This window comes from Brachyhypopomus gauderio, chromosome 1 (assembly GCF_052324685.1).
Source record: "Brachyhypopomus gauderio isolate BG-103 chromosome 1, BGAUD_0.2, whole genome shotgun sequence".
NCBI classification, from domain to species: Eukaryota; Metazoa; Chordata; class Actinopteri; order Gymnotiformes; family Hypopomidae; genus Brachyhypopomus; species Brachyhypopomus gauderio.
The window spans coordinates 32,077,019-32,095,411 of NC_135211.1; the positions used below are offsets into that span (position 1 = coordinate 32,077,019).

The 18,393-nt window shown below is 45.2% G+C and overlaps 1 protein-coding gene across 5 annotated transcripts in view; it reads right to left on the bottom strand.

Moving 5' to 3' along the window:
- atp2b2 (ATPase plasma membrane Ca2+ transporting 2) overlaps window positions 1-18,393 on the bottom strand; it is a 111,433-nt gene that overhangs the window by 61,377 nt on the left and 31,663 nt on the right. Inside the window, exon 1 of one of the 5 annotated variants that reach the window (XM_077009945.1) lies at window positions 13,677-13,791. The exons of 3 other annotated variants lie outside the window; for them this stretch is intronic. The gene's annotated coding sequence lies outside the window, so the exon portion shown is untranslated. Of the gene's footprint in view, window positions 1-13,672; window positions 13,792-18,393 lie in introns of those variants that run through there. One more of the 5 variants, XM_077009961.1, reaches the window with a different exon arrangement.

Below are 18,393 nucleotides of genomic sequence, written 5' to 3' on the forward strand. Positions count from 1 at the left end.
AGGACTTTAAGTCCGTCTTCCTGACGTTGTTTCTTATCCCCAAGCATGTTCTGGCAAGGCCCTGCTGCCCTGACAAATGTAATTTGTCAAAGGCAGTTCCCTGTGACAGTCCCCCCCCCCATCGTCAGCTGCGGGGGCGTGGTGGTTTGCGCTGGTGGAGTTGAGACCTCGGGCGACCTACCCAGCTGCACAGGTCTTCAGGGCCGATCAGTGTCCACACCAGTCGCACACCCACTGCCAGATCCACCAGCTGTGCCAGTGTGTCGAACGAAAGCTCACGTAATGGCTCACGGGGGGAGCTAATCATCTCGGCGAGGGGCCTGCCATGCTGCAGGTAATGTGGCTAATAACACATTTGCAGATGGTCCTTTTTGGCTGGCCGGCAACCTTTAATAGCTGAAGTAGCTCTCAAGGGAAAGAACACTATTGCCTCTCGAGTTTGACAGTATGGGAGTTATGCCTAAAGGATTCGATTTTATTATAGATGGCAGTAGGCGTCAAGTGAACAGGTTCATTCAAGTGCTTTTCTGTTCATCTACCGTAACATGTGCAGGACCTGCATGTAGCTCCCCACATATTTCAGTATATGAGTAAGGAATATGTGATTGGAGTAATTCCATCAGTAACGTCTGGAAACCCCATACAAACTTCAAAAGTAACTTCCAGAATAGCATCATTCATAATACTACATTAGCGTCTGGTAACAGCACTAATGTGTTCCGGAGTAGTCATGTACCCTGGGCTTCCTGAATAGATAATTAGGAGGGAACTTAAAACTCCCATTTCTGTCTCTGGCACTCACAACCCAAGCAAATCGACCCTAAATAAATAGGGCAATAAAACAGTTTATCCTACAAAAGGCAATCTTCTAATCTTCTGATCAAACTCAAGACACACGTCTCTCATAACAGCCGGTTCTACTACAGTGTGTGGACACCACAAGGCATTTGGTTGGCTGCCTAGATTTACAGCCAAATGCCTGAAACAACCATAATCGAATGCGCAATAATGCAATCGAACATCAATCCACTTCCCAGAAAGCAAAGCAGTGAATAACTGCATATAGTGTATCGGTAAATGCGGAAGTGCATCGTAACAGAAAGACCGATGGCAGGTGTGATGGCCTTGTGAAAGTGATTTGTGGATTATTGCGAGTGCATCCAGTGCTGGCAGTGTGTGTGGCTCCTGTATGTAGATCCACTGCAGCTAGGAGAACTCACTACCAGGAGACATCGTGTTGTTGTTAGATAACATTTCAAACCCAGCTTTGAAGGAGACTCACTATTGTTTGTCACTGATCATTCTGTTTCCACTGTTTTTATTTTTTTAAGGAGGTGATTCCACGAAGTCTGTTCTCAGCATAAACTAACTGCTAATGAGACAAAAGAGAATAACTCATGAGATAAAAGTACAACTCGCTCTGACCCCCCCAAGCACATCTGACTGCGATGCTGTTCTGAACTCTATCGGTATGCAGACAAGCAGCCTGGCAAGACCAACAGTAGGAAGCTTTTAAACCACTAATAACAGTCCAAGCACACTGTGCCACTTTTCCTCACTTGGCCATCCGTATATATTTCTTGCGAATGTCTGTGTAAGCATCAGTTCCAGACCTGAAGCGCAGTGCTTGCGTGTTCTTGGACTAGTGTGAGATAGAGCGCTCGCAGCCATACCAGTTATGCAACGGCAGTATCCTGCAAACGCGCGAGGTGGCCCTGCTCTGCCTGCACTCTCTACTCCACCTGCACTCTCTGCTCCACCTGCAGTATCTACTCCACCTGCACTCTCTGCTCCACCTGCAGCATCTGCTCCACCTGCACTCTCTGCTCCACCTGCAGTATCTACTCCACCTGCAGTATCTGCTCCACCTGCACTCTCTGCTCCACCTGCAGTATCTACTCCACCTGCAGTATCTGCTCCACCTGCACTCTCTGCTCCACCTGCAGTATCTGCTCCACCTGCAGTATCTACTCCACCTGCAGTATCTGCTCCACCTGCACTCTCTGCTCCACCTGCAGTATCTACTCCACCTGCAGTATCTGCTCCACCTGCACTCTCTGCTCCACCTGCAGTATCTGCTCCACCTGCACTCTTTGCTCCACCTGCAGTATCTACTCCACCTGCAGTATCTGCTCCACCTGCACTCTCTGCTCCACCTGCAGTATCTGCTCCACCTGCACTCTCTGCTCCACCTGCAGTATCTGCTCCACCTGCAGTATCTACTCCACCTGCAGTATCTGCTCCACCTGCACTCTCTGCTCCACCTGCAGTATCTACTCCACCTGCACTCTCTGCTCCACCTGCAGTATCTGCTCCACCTGCAGTATCTACTCCACCTGCAGTATCTGCTCCACCTGCACTCTCTACTCCACCTGCAGTATCTGCTCCACCTGCACTCTCTGCTCCACCTGCACTCTCTGCTCCACCTGCAGTATCTGCCTTTTTTCTCCTCCCAGTGCAACTCAATGATAAAATGACAAAGTACTGATTAGCCCCACTAGAGCTCATTTAATGGAGCTGAAGGCACAGCCCGAGTCCTTGTACCTGCACCAATACAGCTACATCAAGAGCAGAACAATGTTGATACACCCCCACACCCCCACATACACCACACACACCCCCACACCCCCACATACACCACACCCTCACACACCCACATACACCCCCACACCCCCACATACACCACACACCCTCACACCCCCACACCCCCACATACACCACACACACCCTCACACCCCCACACCCCCACATACACCACACACACCCTCACACCCCCACATACACCACACCCTCACACCCCCACATACACCACACCCTCACACCCCCACACCCCCACATACACCACACACACCCTCACACCCCCACATACACCACACACACCCTCACACCCCCACATACACCACACACACCCCCACATACACCACACACACCCCCACACCCCCACATACACCACACCCTCACACACCCACATACACCCCCACACCCCCACATACACCACACACCCTCACACCCCCACACCCCCACATACACCACACACACCCTCACACCCCCACATACACCACACACACCCTCACACCCCCACATACACCACACACACCCCCACACCCCCACATACACCACACACCCTCACACCCCCACACCCCCACATACACCACACACACCCTCACACCCCCACATACACCACACACACCCTCACACCCCCACATACACCACACACACCCTCATACCCCCACATACACCACACACCCTCACACCCCCACACCCCCACATACACCACACACACCCTCACACCCCCACATACACCACACACACCCTCACACCCCCACATACACCACACACACCCTCACACCCCCACATACACCACACCCTCACACCCCCACACCCCCACACACCCTCACACCCCCACATCCCCACATCCCCACATACACCACACACACCCTCACACCCCCACATACACCACACACACCCTCACACCCCCACATACACCACACACACCCCCATTGTAATGGTATGTTACCCAATGTTGGTGAGCATTAGCACATTTACGTCATTAGCTCTGAGAGAGAAGTAAGCAGAATCATGTGATGTTCATTTGAACACACTATTCCACACATAGACTTCTATAATATCTTATTTATATATATTAATCACATACTTCTTAGATAACAAAAAAAAACATATCTATGATATAGTTTCCTTGGGAAAATATATATCAACCCTCTATTGGCTGGCGGATGGTTATCGATTCTTATGTTCCTGACATCATAATACGGTCGGAGCTGACAGATACGCGGCCTTCATGTCGGACACTGAAGCATTGCAGAGGGAGGAGGGACACGTGGTGTCTGGTCATGGCAGACTCCTGGCTTTGGCATTTTAAATGTGCTTAAATTAAAGTCAGAAAAAGTGGCCTACCGCACTGCTCATTTCAATCACAACAGTAAATCAGCCTCCATTTAAACTGTCAGTACATATTTATACCCTCATAACAGACAGACTGTTTTATATCTTAACACTATTACTGATGTTTTTGTACACTGCTGTAATGAAATACAAACAAATTTAAGTATGTTTCTAGGTAATATGATAAACCACATTAACCAGTCACTAAGACTACAAGATAGTACATAATTAAATCCTGAATTTCTGGCAATATGACCTTGCAAATAAAATAGATTTTTTATAGAATGTTTGGAAAGAAAGATTAATGGAAGACATTTGCTGCTGAGTCAAATACAAGCAATTCTAAATATAGCACTGACTCATGCTGAAAGCTTCAGACATATATGGTTTATGGTAGCAGTGCAAAACATGTGCCAGTCTCTCTTAGTGTTTCAAAATAAAAGGTAGTTGAAAACATGTGTAGCACTAATGGATGTTATATGTATCAAGTGTATGAAACCAACACTAGATTTAATTTCAATCTATACAGGAAACCCGAGGACTTAATAGTGAATCAGAACTTTAATTAGGAGCATTCTTATTGCAAAACTACAGTACGATTTGACCTGCCCGAGCATCAGTCTCAGCTGTCCTGTTTTCTGTGCTGTTTTCAGTTTTTTTCATTTCCTTTCGCATAGGATGGCAGGGGGAACAGCTCCAAGCCTCACGTGAGGAATGCTCCAGATTAAACGCCACATCTCTCACGTGAGGAGTGCTCCAAATTAAACGCCACGTCTCTCACGTGAGGAATGCTCCAGATTAAATGCCACGTCTCTCACGTGAGGAGTGCTCCAGATTACACGCCACGTCTCTCAAGTGAGGAGTCCTCCGGATTAAACGCCACGTCTCTCACGTGAGGAGTGCTCCAGATTAAATGCCACGTCTCTCACGTGAGGAGTGCTCCAGATTAAATGCCACGTCTCTCACGTGAGGAGTGCTCCAGATTAAATGCCACGTCTCTCACGTGAGGAGTGCTCCAGATTACACGCCACGTCTCTCAAGTGAGGAGTCCTCCGGATTAAACGCCACGTCTCTCACGTGAGGAGTGCTCCAGATTAAATGCCACGTCTCTCACGTGAGGAGTGCTCCAGATTAAATGCCACGTCTCTCACGTGAGGAGTGCTCCAGATTAAATGCCACGTCTCTCACGTGAGGAGTGCTCCAGATTAAATGCCACGTCTCTCACGTGAGGAGTGCTCCAGATTACACGCCACGTCTCTCAAGTGAGGAGTGCTCCAGATTAAACACCACGTCTCTCGCGTGAGGAGTGCTCCAGATTACACGCCACGTCTCTCACGTGAGGAGTGCTCCAGAGTACATGCCACATCTCTCACGTGAGGAGTGCTCCAGATTACAGTGACTCCAGTGCTTGGCCTCTGTCGCCACCAGGATATTAATGCATCCTACCTTTCAACATCCACCAACGTCCAAGATTAGTCAACTCAGACACGTGTGGCGGGAGGCACACATTCCAAGCGCAGACCCTCGCTCAACGTGTCCACCAGAACACGGGCAACACAGCTGGGAAGGTGATCTTCCATCAAGGTTTGGCCTCCTGATCAACTTTTTTCTAAACTGGCCTTTTTTGTTGGGGGATTTAGTTTTCCAGATCGACTGGTCATATTTTCACTTAACTTGGTTCACTTAACATGGCAGTCACATCAGGAAGTATGTATGTGGCATGTGCTCATTATATTTATGGCATTTAGTTTATGCTTTTGTCCAAAGCAACTTATGACTGAATTCAATTAAGGGTTAAGGACCTTGCTCAGGGACCCAACAGTGGTAATTTGGGGGTAAGTGGGGGTGGGAGGTTTTTGAGGGGTACCTGACAACATTCTGATTAAACTACCAGTTGTATCACTGGGCTTAGCTGTGCTTTGAGCATCTCATTCGATGTTTGAGCATCTCATTCGATTCGATTCGACTATACAAGTATAAAGGAAGCAACAATAATTATGTAGGACATATTTTTTCCAAATATTCTGATGAAAAGACTTTGGGACAACAACAAAAGTTCATCAAAGGCCTTCAGTTTAGTCAAGAATTATTCTGAAATCAGTCAAACTATGTGACCCAACTGTGACCCAGCCGTGACCCAGCAGTGACCCAGGTGTGACCCAACCGTGACCCAGCTGAACAGTAGTAATGTAGTAATGCATAAAACAGTTTGCAGGCATTTGTATGTTTACATGCAAAAAAATCTAGCATGGCCGATATCCTTAATAAGGTAAAGTTGCTATTTATGTCTTCAGACTCAAACTGTACTATTTACATTACACAAGCACAAAGTTTACTGTTAACTTGTGTTTAAATAATAAATGCAATTCGCAGTAGAAGTTCACTGTTTATACTCTGACATGCAGTCCTGGTTCAGCTAAAGTGCACTGCAATGATGTAACCAACAGATTCTTTGATTTGCACATGCCCCCTAGTGGTAGAGACACTGACATAATCGGTCTGGTACATTGAAAAAAAAAACACGTCAAAAGTTTCAAAAGGATCTTCAATTTCTGCAATTAAGTAGAACTGCATGCAAAACATGAGATTTCTGTGTTTTACAGTGTTGGGTACTGATGTATGAAAGGATGATGTCCCTATCATTGTTGACTGCAGTGTAATATTTTCTGTGCAAACAGGAGCTTACTGAAATATATACAAAAATATATATATTTGTAAATATGTATGAATTCTCTGAAACTTTGTCAGAACATGTTCTTTTCCCATTTAAACAAGTGTAATGACTGTATGTATAGGTCCTGGATGAGAAAAGCAGCTTACAAAAGCAGAAATAGCTACATCCCACGGTTGAGCACATGAATCTGATTGTCAAGAAAGTCCTGCTCAAACAGACGGTACTGCTTTGCGCTCCATTTCCGAGGGAACGGGTGCCATGGTGCTTCTGCGCTGGCGCCTGGCCAAGCAGATCTCTCCTGGCTCCGCCCCTCCTGGCTGATGCCCGCCCCTCCTGGAAGGACCCTCTGGAGAGACCTGGGGTAACATGCTCTGCAGCAGGGCGCCGTGTCCCCCGGGTCATGTGTTGATGCACATCCACCCACTGTCACCTTTAGTCTGCAGTTATGAACTCTGACCGTGGGTGCGCTGGGGACGGGGTTTGACACAATAAGTACTTGTATACAAACTCAGCGTCCAATCTGTTTGTTACAAACAGACCACTCACATTATACATACTAATACATATCTGATTCATAAATACCATGTATGAATGCAATTTAATGCAATGTAATTGAGGTCATGTTTGAATTCCAAGCTAGGTGACAACTTTGAAAGTCATGGGTAAAAGAAATCATCACGGCTCGAGCGTTTGTGCGTGCGAGAGTGAGAGACGGGCACAAACACACGTGTGTTTTGTCAAAGCTTGCTCATAGCCAGAGGTGCGCCTGCAGGCTCAGTGCTACCAGGCACGTCGGGGCGAGAAACGCCACGTCAGCACCGCACCTGAGGATAGTCGTTTGGAGGTTGAGACGCATCTGTCTGAATAGGCGCCTGGGGACAGCGCCTGTGTTTTTACTGTATGTGTAGCGTGTCTGCGTGAACCAGCAAGCGCTTACGTGCATTTGATCGTAACCGTATGCCTACAGGCATGTGTGTGCTCGCGTGACATCAGGTGTCCACGTGAAAACATGCACTTGAGAGCCAACGTGGAAGTGTATGGAACACTCCACTCTTGCACGTGTGATGTGCGTCTCAGCACAGCACAGTGATGTGTAGTCCAACCTGTCAATAAATGCTACCCGACAGTGGCATCGGTCAAAGGGCAGCGGTTGAGGCTGACCATCTCCTCAAAGGCTCCCACTGGCAGCCTACAACTCCCACAGTTCCCCACTTCAACCTTTTTCTTTCCCAAGCAGCGCTGACATAGTGATTGATTTTTGCTTAGTCTTTTCCAGCGCCATCAGCCAGGGATTCTATTTGTATTGTGAGGGCAAATTTGAGCTGTTTCACTGGGCAGCATGTCATGGTGCAAAAAGACCGTGATAAAAGAGCACTGCAGAATTACAGCGATGACGTTACAGTAAGCTGACCGCTGGCAACCCACCAACGTAGACACAGAGTGGTTACCACATTGTTATTCTACTGGGGACTGGCTGGGGTGCAGACCTTCACGTTTGTACCTTTTTCTACATCTGTAGTTCCTCTCCAGAGATCAATAAAGTTATATTTTTCACTTTGCCAGTGAGACCTGACATTGCTTTGTCATGAAAACAGAATTAAGCGTCTGTTAGGTCACTATGTTGACATAAAGTGGGTACCTCCCTCACAGAATGACGTAGACTCCTGAAGTCAAGGAGGGTTTTCTGTGTGAGTTTTACATATCTAATTTTAAATTCTCTGTTTTACAACGATCGAGGTTATGAACATAGTGGGCTTTTTTTTCTCCTCAACTCTTGCTGTGGGGAGGACCAGGGCGGCAAATGACATCCCCCTCGTCCAACAGTAAAGCAGCATTGGAGAACACCGCCACGCCCTGGCCCGCCCCGGCCCGCCCCGGCCCTCCCACCCCACACAGCCCTGCCTCGCCTCACACCGCCCACTGTGACCTTTCTCGCCAAAGATGAACATATAGTTCAGCGGAGCATAAACTGCTGGTTTATTTATGCTTGTGGATAAACAAGGAAACATTTATAATGCTTGGACCACAAAGGGACGCACAGTTCAAAATAAAGCATTGAACTTGGAGAGGCACTACAGACATGCACCACTGGTGGAAAAGACACTGTGCCCAATACACACCTACCTAAAGGAGGAGAGAAGGTGGGGTGTGCCGGACAGAACCGGTTTTAGCAACGGTCAGGTGACTAACAGAGTGCACGTGGGGAGAAGGTACGAGAGCGAAAGCAAAAGATGGAGGACCTGCGCTCTCTGCTCCATAACACCCAGTTCATCAGGAGCTTTTGTTCTAATTTAATCATTTGCACTCAACTTGCTGGCAGAGGGACACGTGGAATGGGAGGTAGAGGGGACACGCCCCAAATGTTGCAATCACACGTGCTGCGTGGTATTTACGCCACGATGACGTCGCGTGATGAGAGGGTCCAGACGTGATGTCAGAGCAACCGGACGCTACTAGTTTACAAGCCGGGATGCATGCAGAATGGTTCACAGGAAATTCATTAGACTCGCTAATGAAATTCAAATTCATTTTACCTCATAATTTTCATAATCGCATATTCCTGAAAAGCAAGGGAGATGGAGCTTTTAAAATGGCTGTGCCAATTTGAAAAAGATGAGAAACAAAGGCTTAATGTCTTGGACTTTAGACTCATTAAGGATCCGAAAAAAGCAATAGTTCTGCATCTACAGGTGTATCCATGATCCAGTTCAGTGCTGTAAAACGATTCATCCTCTTTTCTCAACTGAAATCAGTGCTTGAGTGCACAAACACAAACACAAACACGTGTCACAAAGTGTGCAGCATACAGCAAGTTCAATACCTGTGATTTATGGTGGTTTAAATCAAAGTGGCTTACAATGCTTTCAGCTGCAATGAATTCGTGAATCACACATTAACGTGCCAACTGGTACACAGGGTCTACCTAATTGCAATTATACGGTCTACTCATTAATAAATTGGCTAAATCTATAAGTAGTGGCAGTGAACTGATGGTTAAGGCAAATTTCTAGGGTTAGGGTTAGGGTTAGGATTAGGGTTAGGCTTCATAACCAACTCTTTGATAAGAGGGTTAACGGAATGACCTGCTCATTTACATCTGGGACATTTTTGTATTCACTGGCCAGTCACTGGATTCATCAGTGCAGATAGGTGAGTTCAGAATGGTGAGATCCTGTTTTCTTCACAACAGAGGAGCAGGATTTGCTACATCTTTCTGTACAGGCAAAGAACAAGGTGGAATGAGTCACGCCCGCCACTCAAAATCTCCATCAGGTCTTGACACTTTAACAGAGCGACGTAGGTGACAGTCATAAGGCGAATGCAGGTGTAGCCAATTTCACCACCCCTCCACCAATCAGTCCCCCTCGTTTAAATGGTGCGAACGGGCCGTGACTAATTCTTGAGCCATTTGCTTGACAGCTCAGATTGGAGAAGTTGACAACGTTTTTACAATGTCTTTAAGAGCGGATGGGGAGGGGGGTCCATGAGTCATGCTTAGCACACGGTAATGACCAAGATCTGACCATTTGCTCTGTGGCCTCCATTTAAGATTGAAATAAGTATATAAGTTTTAGATGATTGATTCTTTTATTTTTTTATTTGGGGGGGGGGGGTGGTATCTTGAGATTAGCTGAAGTACATTAATTGGACAGCCATGGATTTAAAATTGGCATATTTCATCTGTGACGGGCAGGGTGAGCGAAATAAAATGGAAGCGATCACGTCAAGTCTCAGGGAAATTGGATGGTTTAATGAAGAAAGTGCGCAAACCAAAAACCCGTGAGTCGATCCGAATTAAGGATATAATAACCAGCAGTCAACTGGTACAAAGACAAGACATATATAGACGAACAAACAACCCTCAGGTGAGACGAATCGCGGGCCCCGCCCACCTGAGGGACGAACACGACATCACCAAAACAGGACAGCTGCCGCTGTGGACGGGGGCGACCGGCAGGGGGCCCTCCGCAAAGTGACATCATCCATTTTCAAACACTGAAATCCCCAATTCAGGAGTTACATTGTTACCTTAAATTAAAAAAAAAAGCCTAGTTATATTAACAGCAAATTTATTGGAGCTAGCTGTGCTATTGTTGCTTTGTATGATAATATGAATACTATAGTACTCTGGCAGGATTTTGTAATTGGTTATACAAACCAGAAAATGAGTTCAGAACAAAGTATAGCACCAAGGGTTAATATTAACACTAAATATTAGCTCTTCAAAATAGCAGCAACACACTGATACATAGTCAAATACTATGTAGTCATTATGCTTTCATGTAAATCAGCCTTAATTTGAATTATTACATTTAGAAAGGATTTTGCGTGCTGTATAAAGAAGCAAGTAAGGTAGACATTAGTTAGTTAAGTACTTAAAAACGTAAGTAAATTAAGTGAACATATTCATACTTAAAGGGTGACTGTGCTCACATGATAAGGTGAAAGTTGAGGCATTTCTTTTGATATGCAACATGACAGCTGCTGAATGAAGTTCAACTCGACCTCATGCTGAGTTTCAAACGTGTGCAACCAGTGCATTTAAATGAGACTGTCAAATATCATTTTGGAGGTACTGTTTCATCAGAAAATGACATTGTACAGTCTCAGCCCAACTTGCAGGCAGGGATAGCATCATGAAATGAAAAGAAGAACTCAAACATGCATTGTTTGTGACCTAATGTCAGTTTGGCCAATTACATGACATAAAATATGAACACTGAAGCTACAACTGCTAATACGTATGAGTAATCCAAGTACATTGGTCTTGGGCTTTGGTGTCAACTCTATACAACAAGAGTATAACAGCTTTTTTATGTGGGACTTAAGAATGTCAAAGAAAACACTGCAGGCAAGTTATAACCAATGTTCTTAAGTATAAAAGAAATGTTCGTAAACAGCCGAATTTTGCCAAAAGCATCTAGTCATCACTTTACGCTGACGTAGTTATGGCACATTACGTTACGTCATTATGCTACCTTATGTTATGCTACCTTACATTACGCTACCTTACGTTACGCTACCTTACGTTACGCTACCTTACATTATGCTACCTTACGTTACGCTTCCTTATGTTACGCTACCTTACGTTACAATACCTTACGTTATGCTACCTTACATTACGTCGTTATGGTACCTTACGTTACATCGTTATAGTACCTTATGTTATGTTGTTATGGTATATTCAACACTGGTTCTGAGCAGCATGGACGTTTGTGTGTCTGAGGGTTTTTGTTCCTTTTCTTGCACTGCCTCTCATACCACCGATGACATCAGCAATGCACTCCAGATTCCACCCACAAAGGTAAAACTAAAAAGAAAGGCACCTAAAACATCTAAATCATCTCAGTCACACATATTCCAGAGCTTGGTCTCGATTTACCGCAGCAAGCTTGTATAGACGTCCATAAAGTAAGAATTATATACCATCACAATAATTGTCATCACCTTCTATTGCTCTATATAATTATAATGCAGGCACAATGGGACAGGAAGGAGTATTTCAAAATCTCTGCAGAAGGAGCAGGAGCTCTGAACACCAGCCCTATAGCAGCATCCTGTGTGAGATGCACCACCAAACTGCGGTTATGCTAATATCCTTCACAGCGTAGCGGAGGCTTCATGGATGCACACGCAACGCGTCGGAGGATGATGCTCCCCAAAAACTGGCATATTTCCCAGTGCCTTTCTGAGTCCACGTGTGTGATTCACTGCCCAGCAAATGGTCCAGTCCTGGAGTCCAGAGCCACACAGACAGCAGTTCTGCTCCTAGATGAGCTGGGCTAGCTCCGCCTTGCAATAGGAAAGTGTACACTGGCTGTTACACACCGTCACATGCTGTTACACACTGTCACAAGCTGTTACACACCTCTTTACACAACCAACTGCAATGTAGACTGGACCATTTTCAAGGCAAAGTTCTTCCAGTAATCTGCCATATGGTTACTTGGTTTTAAATGATGACCTCAGTGCTAGCTTTATTACGAACAAGTAAAAACCAGTTACCATTTAAACAAATGAACTTATATTTTCTGGACTTGTCATTATTGAACATCATATCTCAAAGGCAAGTAATCATGTGTGTGGAAAAAATGTTGGATGACATTGCCTATAGGTGTGTTTTTCTCTGCTGGCTTATCTTCCTTACCTCACAAGAGGTTCCTCCGCATAAAAAAAGTCCTAAAGTTTTGCCGCATCACAGCTACAATCCTGAAGGTCACCACTGTTCATCACTAGAGGACAGCCATCCTGGCCCATGTTAAAATGTCATGACCTCGGTCAGGGATGAAATGTCCTGCCGCGTCACGTACAAATGCCCCAGGGTCAGCTGGACTGCGCTGCCGTCCCCATACCGGATAACTGTCCCTGTTGACCCTCATCAGACAACTCCATCTCTGCTCAGGCACACCTAAGGACACCCGTGATAGGGAGCTCCTGCATTTTAAAAAGGCTTTGACATAATCCCATTCAACTGTAATCTGAGCTTCCCGGGAGTGAGGGGGTGAGGAAGAGGACGTGGGTCCTGTTGCAGTTGCTCTACAGCAGTGCAACCCACGTGCCCCAGAGGCCAACACACCCCAGAGGCTAACACGCCCCAACACGCCCCAGAGACCAACACGCCCCAGAGGCCAACACGCCACACACTGCCCCCTGCACACGCTTGATTATACTCCACAGGGCATGAGGGGGTAAATGGCAGGGGGATTATTTTTAAATCGGCAAAGCGCAGCAGGAGACGATACCGCGTCACCGCTGTTGGGACACCAACACATTCCTTGATAGTCTGTTGTTCCCAGCTGCCAAGGTGCTGCCCTGGCCACACACACACACACACACACACACACACACACACACGGTGACACACATGCTTGCTGACACATGCTGACACACATGCTGACACACACACACACACACACACACACACACACATACGCACGCTGACACAACCACCAACACACATACAGCACAGCACAGCTTTTCCCATAATTAAACCTCTAAAACAATTTGACTGCAACCACCTAAAAAAAACAGAGAGGGAGGATGGAAGACCTGCTGCTGAACAACAAACATTAAACATAAGAAGGTTTTACTTACTAACCAATCAAGTCAAATCCAGAAAGACTTTGATGATATCATGGAGGAGTAATCACTGTTCAGCATCTGTACAGACTCAGTAAAGCAGCTAGACTGCAGGAGGAACTGCACACACAGCCTGTACCATGTTAGACAGGGACGGGGGAGCACGAGGAGGGGGCAGTCCAGCAAAACAGAGAGAGGCAGTTTAGGGGTGGGGGGGGGGGGGGGGGGGGGGGGGGGTTGTCAATATGTCTTAATTAAAGACATCAAAACAAAATACTTGAGAAAATCACAGCATTTCAAAGTGGTTGCCTCAGGGTCCTGTGAAGATGGTGAGAGAGAGAGAGAGAAACCAACAAAAAGTGAGAGGACGAGAGGAGATGGAAGAGAGGACACTCAGCCAGCCGTCCACTCACGCCAGCACCCAACCCACCAATTCCCACCCCCATCCCCAGTGACAAAGCATCTCTGGGGACAGAGCCTGCTGGGAGAGGGACACCATCAGGAAGATGCCACTTCATTTTGGAGGGGGGGTGGGGGTGGATGGGAACCGAGAGACTTTCAAGGACATAAGTGTTGAGCACCTGCTGCCTGCTGTTAGTGCTAAAGAGCTGGGATCACAGCAGTCAGCTCCGTACCTGCAGGGTCAGACCCTCATCCCACATCACCTTCTGACACACCCCCCATACCCTCACCCCACAGAACCTTCTGACACACCCCCATACCCTCACCCCACAGAACCTTCTGACACACCCCCATACCCTCACCCCACAGAACCTTCTGACACACCCCCCATACCCTAACCCCACAGAACCTTCTGACACACCCCCATACCCTCAACCCACAGAACCTTCTGACACACCCCCATACCCTCAACCCACAGAACCTTCTGACACACCCCCCATACCCTCACCCCAGAGAACCTTCTGACACACCCCCATGATCTTAAAGCAGTATATGAAGCACAAAACCACCCATCCATCGAACATATATAGAAATGCTAAGACACACACACACAACCACACAAGCAGCCATTCTGGATTTTTGCATGAACAAATCAGCCAACTAAATATAATAAATGAGCAATTACTTTACATTTGTCAAGTTGCTGCCAATGCTGTGGTGGCTGATATACGTTTTAAACTGCGATGCCATGAATCATGAAAAACAACAAGGTCTCGTTGCCTTTGCCTGGTCTGTCTGTTTACTGTGCAGCATCTGCTAACTTGGGTGTGAATTAATCAAATTATTCTGGCGTGCACCAACTAAAAGCCAGAAGTAACAACACACATCTGTCACTAATCATTTGACATCCCGCACGCTGCAGTGTCAAAGTTAACCACAGCTACAGTAAATCTTTCCGTAGTTTTAGGTACGTAGTTCGCGAGGATGTCGCAGGGCCAGATGGACTATGGGTAGAGGAAGCCGCCTCTGAATATTAATGCAGGTCCTCACCGACGCGGCAGTGCACCACAAACCCCAGGTTGCCAGAACAGAGCAGGAAGCCGGAGTGAAGGAGCCCCCGAGATCCCCCGTGTGCCCACATCTGAAGGAACCGGACTGAGAGATGCAGGATGTATTGTGCCACCTCGACTGGCCATTACTAAACCAAGTAAGGGCAGCCGTTCCTAGAAATGGAACAGGCCGCTAAAGATACAGCAACAACTGAACTCACGCATCACGTTACGTGTTCTGCTTCAACGTGCTTACATACGTTCAAATGTGTAAATGAGAACTGGCCTCTGACTTGTCCAAGATTTCAGAGATTTTAATGGCAATACATCAAATCTCCCAGGAGACCATACAGCTGAGTGGTTCCAAATTACCCAAATATGGCAATGAGACAAAAGGTCGAATACTCACGGTGCAGTGCTTCTTTCAAAATGGTTTGCATGCATCACGATGATGCCAGTGTGGCACGTCTCTGCCCATTGGACTCTAAACTAAGCAGGATTTCCTCTGAGCCCATACAGGTCGTGGAGAGCTACGTCAGCCCACTAGGTCTTCACCACTTTACTGTCATTCTGTCCCCTCACTGTCTACAACCACCCACACCAACCCATGAGTCATCTTCCCCTACATCGCCATGTTCATCACCCTGGCAACTAAACCCAAGAACCAAATATTGGGGATACACTGAAGACCTCATTCTAATGTATGGAAATCCCCAATTAGCTGCTGGATAAACAGTAAAAGTTTCCTTAAAATCGTAACAATATCAAATTATGACCTAACATTGTTTATTCAGAGCATGTTCCATAGAGTTGTGTAGTGTTTAGCAGAGACAAGCATAAGACAAACCAAAGAGATTCCATGTATCTGGAATTTTATGTCCTATTATATACCGCATCATTACACCAGTCACGGTTATTATTCAATCATCTTGTTGCAATTCCTTTAGATCACTGGTTACAAATTTACTCAATTATTACATTTCACCATAATAGGTTTCTATAATTTCACAGGAAAAACTGCAGATTTGGTGTTTGTCTGATAATCTGTCTGCTTTCCATCACTGGGTGATGTCAGAGACGCAGATGGGTTTGAAGGTTATAGAGTCTTTCATACAGTTACAGTGGTGCATTAGAAAAATTACACTGGCTATAATGTTTAGATAGTCATTTGATGGTGGTGACATAATCTGGGATTGAGTTTGTGATCTCCTGATGATGGGGTTATTGTTTTTCACTTGCTTTCACTTTTCTGATTCTCAATCTGAGTTCTGTGTAGTTTCTCTACCATTGTGCTTTGAATGGGTCAATTAAGAATTGTTGATGCAGTAATTCTGATTGAGAAATGGAGTGGTGCATATAATGCATGTGATTTCATGGTCACTGGTGAAATACCTTTTTACACTCTTTCTTTCACTGGATCTTTTGCACAGGTCCCTTTCATCATGTTTATCCTACAACTTACGGTACATAGACATCCTGGCCTAATTTTCTTAAAGTATTTCCTTGAGGAAAATATTTTTCTGAGTGTGTGTGTGTGTGTGTGTGTGTGTGTGTGTGTGTGTGAGTGTGTGTGTGTGTGTGTGTGTGTGTGTGTGTGTGTGTTTGTGTTTTTGAGGGAGAGATTAAAATGTCAATTTAAAAGACATAGGTCATTATTGCAAACCTCAACCTCTTTACTAAAGATTTCCTAAGGGAAAGATTAGTGTATTTGTTTGTGTAAAGTTTGTGTTACAATATGCTCCAATACCAAATGTTCCACACCGGAGCTAAGGTTAGGGTAAAACATGCTGAATTTGGCCTATATATTGACCTTCTCCTTGCTTCCAACAAAAATGTTCATAAACATCTTTTATCTTCTTACATAGCTACTGCGAGATTTGTGATCCATGATGTGAACTCGTTTATTTTAGAAAATGAAAATAAAAAACAAAAGTGGCTAAAGAGCAAATCCGTAAAAATAAAATAAAATAAAATAATCCATATATTTAGTAACATTATCACAGAGCTGAAACTTTTGACTGAAACGAAATGGACATCTACGTAAAAAAGTTCTAACGTGGTGGAAATAATGGGAAGAGTAAACTGGAAGTGCAGGTGTCTATCAGCAGATACTCTGGTGAGCGCTTGTCTCCTCACCTGTTTGAAGGCTGGGAAGATTCCACCCTTGTGGTCGATGACCCTTCAAGGTCTGTGGAGCTATCGCTGAATGATGAATAACCTCTTTTGGTACAAGGACAAGCAAACAGCTCAGTCTAATCTGTTCGAATGTGATCTCTAATAAACAAACCAAAAGGTTTGGAGAAGATGTGCTAGGAGACAGTAGGTGTGACTTCTGTTCTGCAGAAAGATCCCTGACAACAAATATGGTAAAAGAGATTTGAAATAGTATATTTGCTAAATAAATATTTGCTAAAGAAGCATTATTACTCTTTAATCCTAAATAACTTTCAAGTGAAAAAGAATGATCCTACATACCAGAATATTAACAAGACAAGACATTAATGAGACAAACAAAGCTTTTACAATGAACATCTTGTTAATTGTCAGTGATGACTGCTGATTACTGCTTGGTGTTAACATGCCAGTCACTCCACTGCCATATTTTTCTGAATGGTCTCTCCATTATTAGCCACTCAGATTACACCAGATTATAGCTTTCAGATATCGTATGAGGAAAGACCATAGGAACAGGGGCATTTACCTTTTAGCATCATCACACTGGTCTGAGTTCAGCAGATTCCTAAATGACTGCATGTTTTAATCATAATAATAAAATAAAAAGCCTGCAAGGTATTAGAAGATTTTACTGTCATCACACTGAATGCAGATCAGTGGATTCCTAAAAGCCTGCAAGCTTGTGCAGGTTCAGTACTGTGTGGAATGACCTGACTCTACTGTGAACCCTGCAGCACATTAAACCAACCAACTGTATTCATAAAGTATTTTTCCTTCTTCACAAAATGGTAAATCCTGACTAATCTTTCTGCACCCCTGATCCTTAGATTAGCATGCCGGATTAGCAATATAGTGGGCAGATTGAACCTAACGTTCACCTGGCAGTGAGAAGCAATAAGTGAATAAAAGTAGGATGATATTATGTTCACGGCTGTGAGCAGAACGATGATGCAGATGCAGGTTTAGCTCTGCAGTGGTTGCTGGTCTCCAGTCATTTTATTTTGTCAAGTTATCCATGACATTCATAGTTTTCACTGTTTCTTTCATATCCATAATTTAGGCAGGCTAATTTGGGATCATTCTTATCAATTTGGAAGAATGCTTATCAAC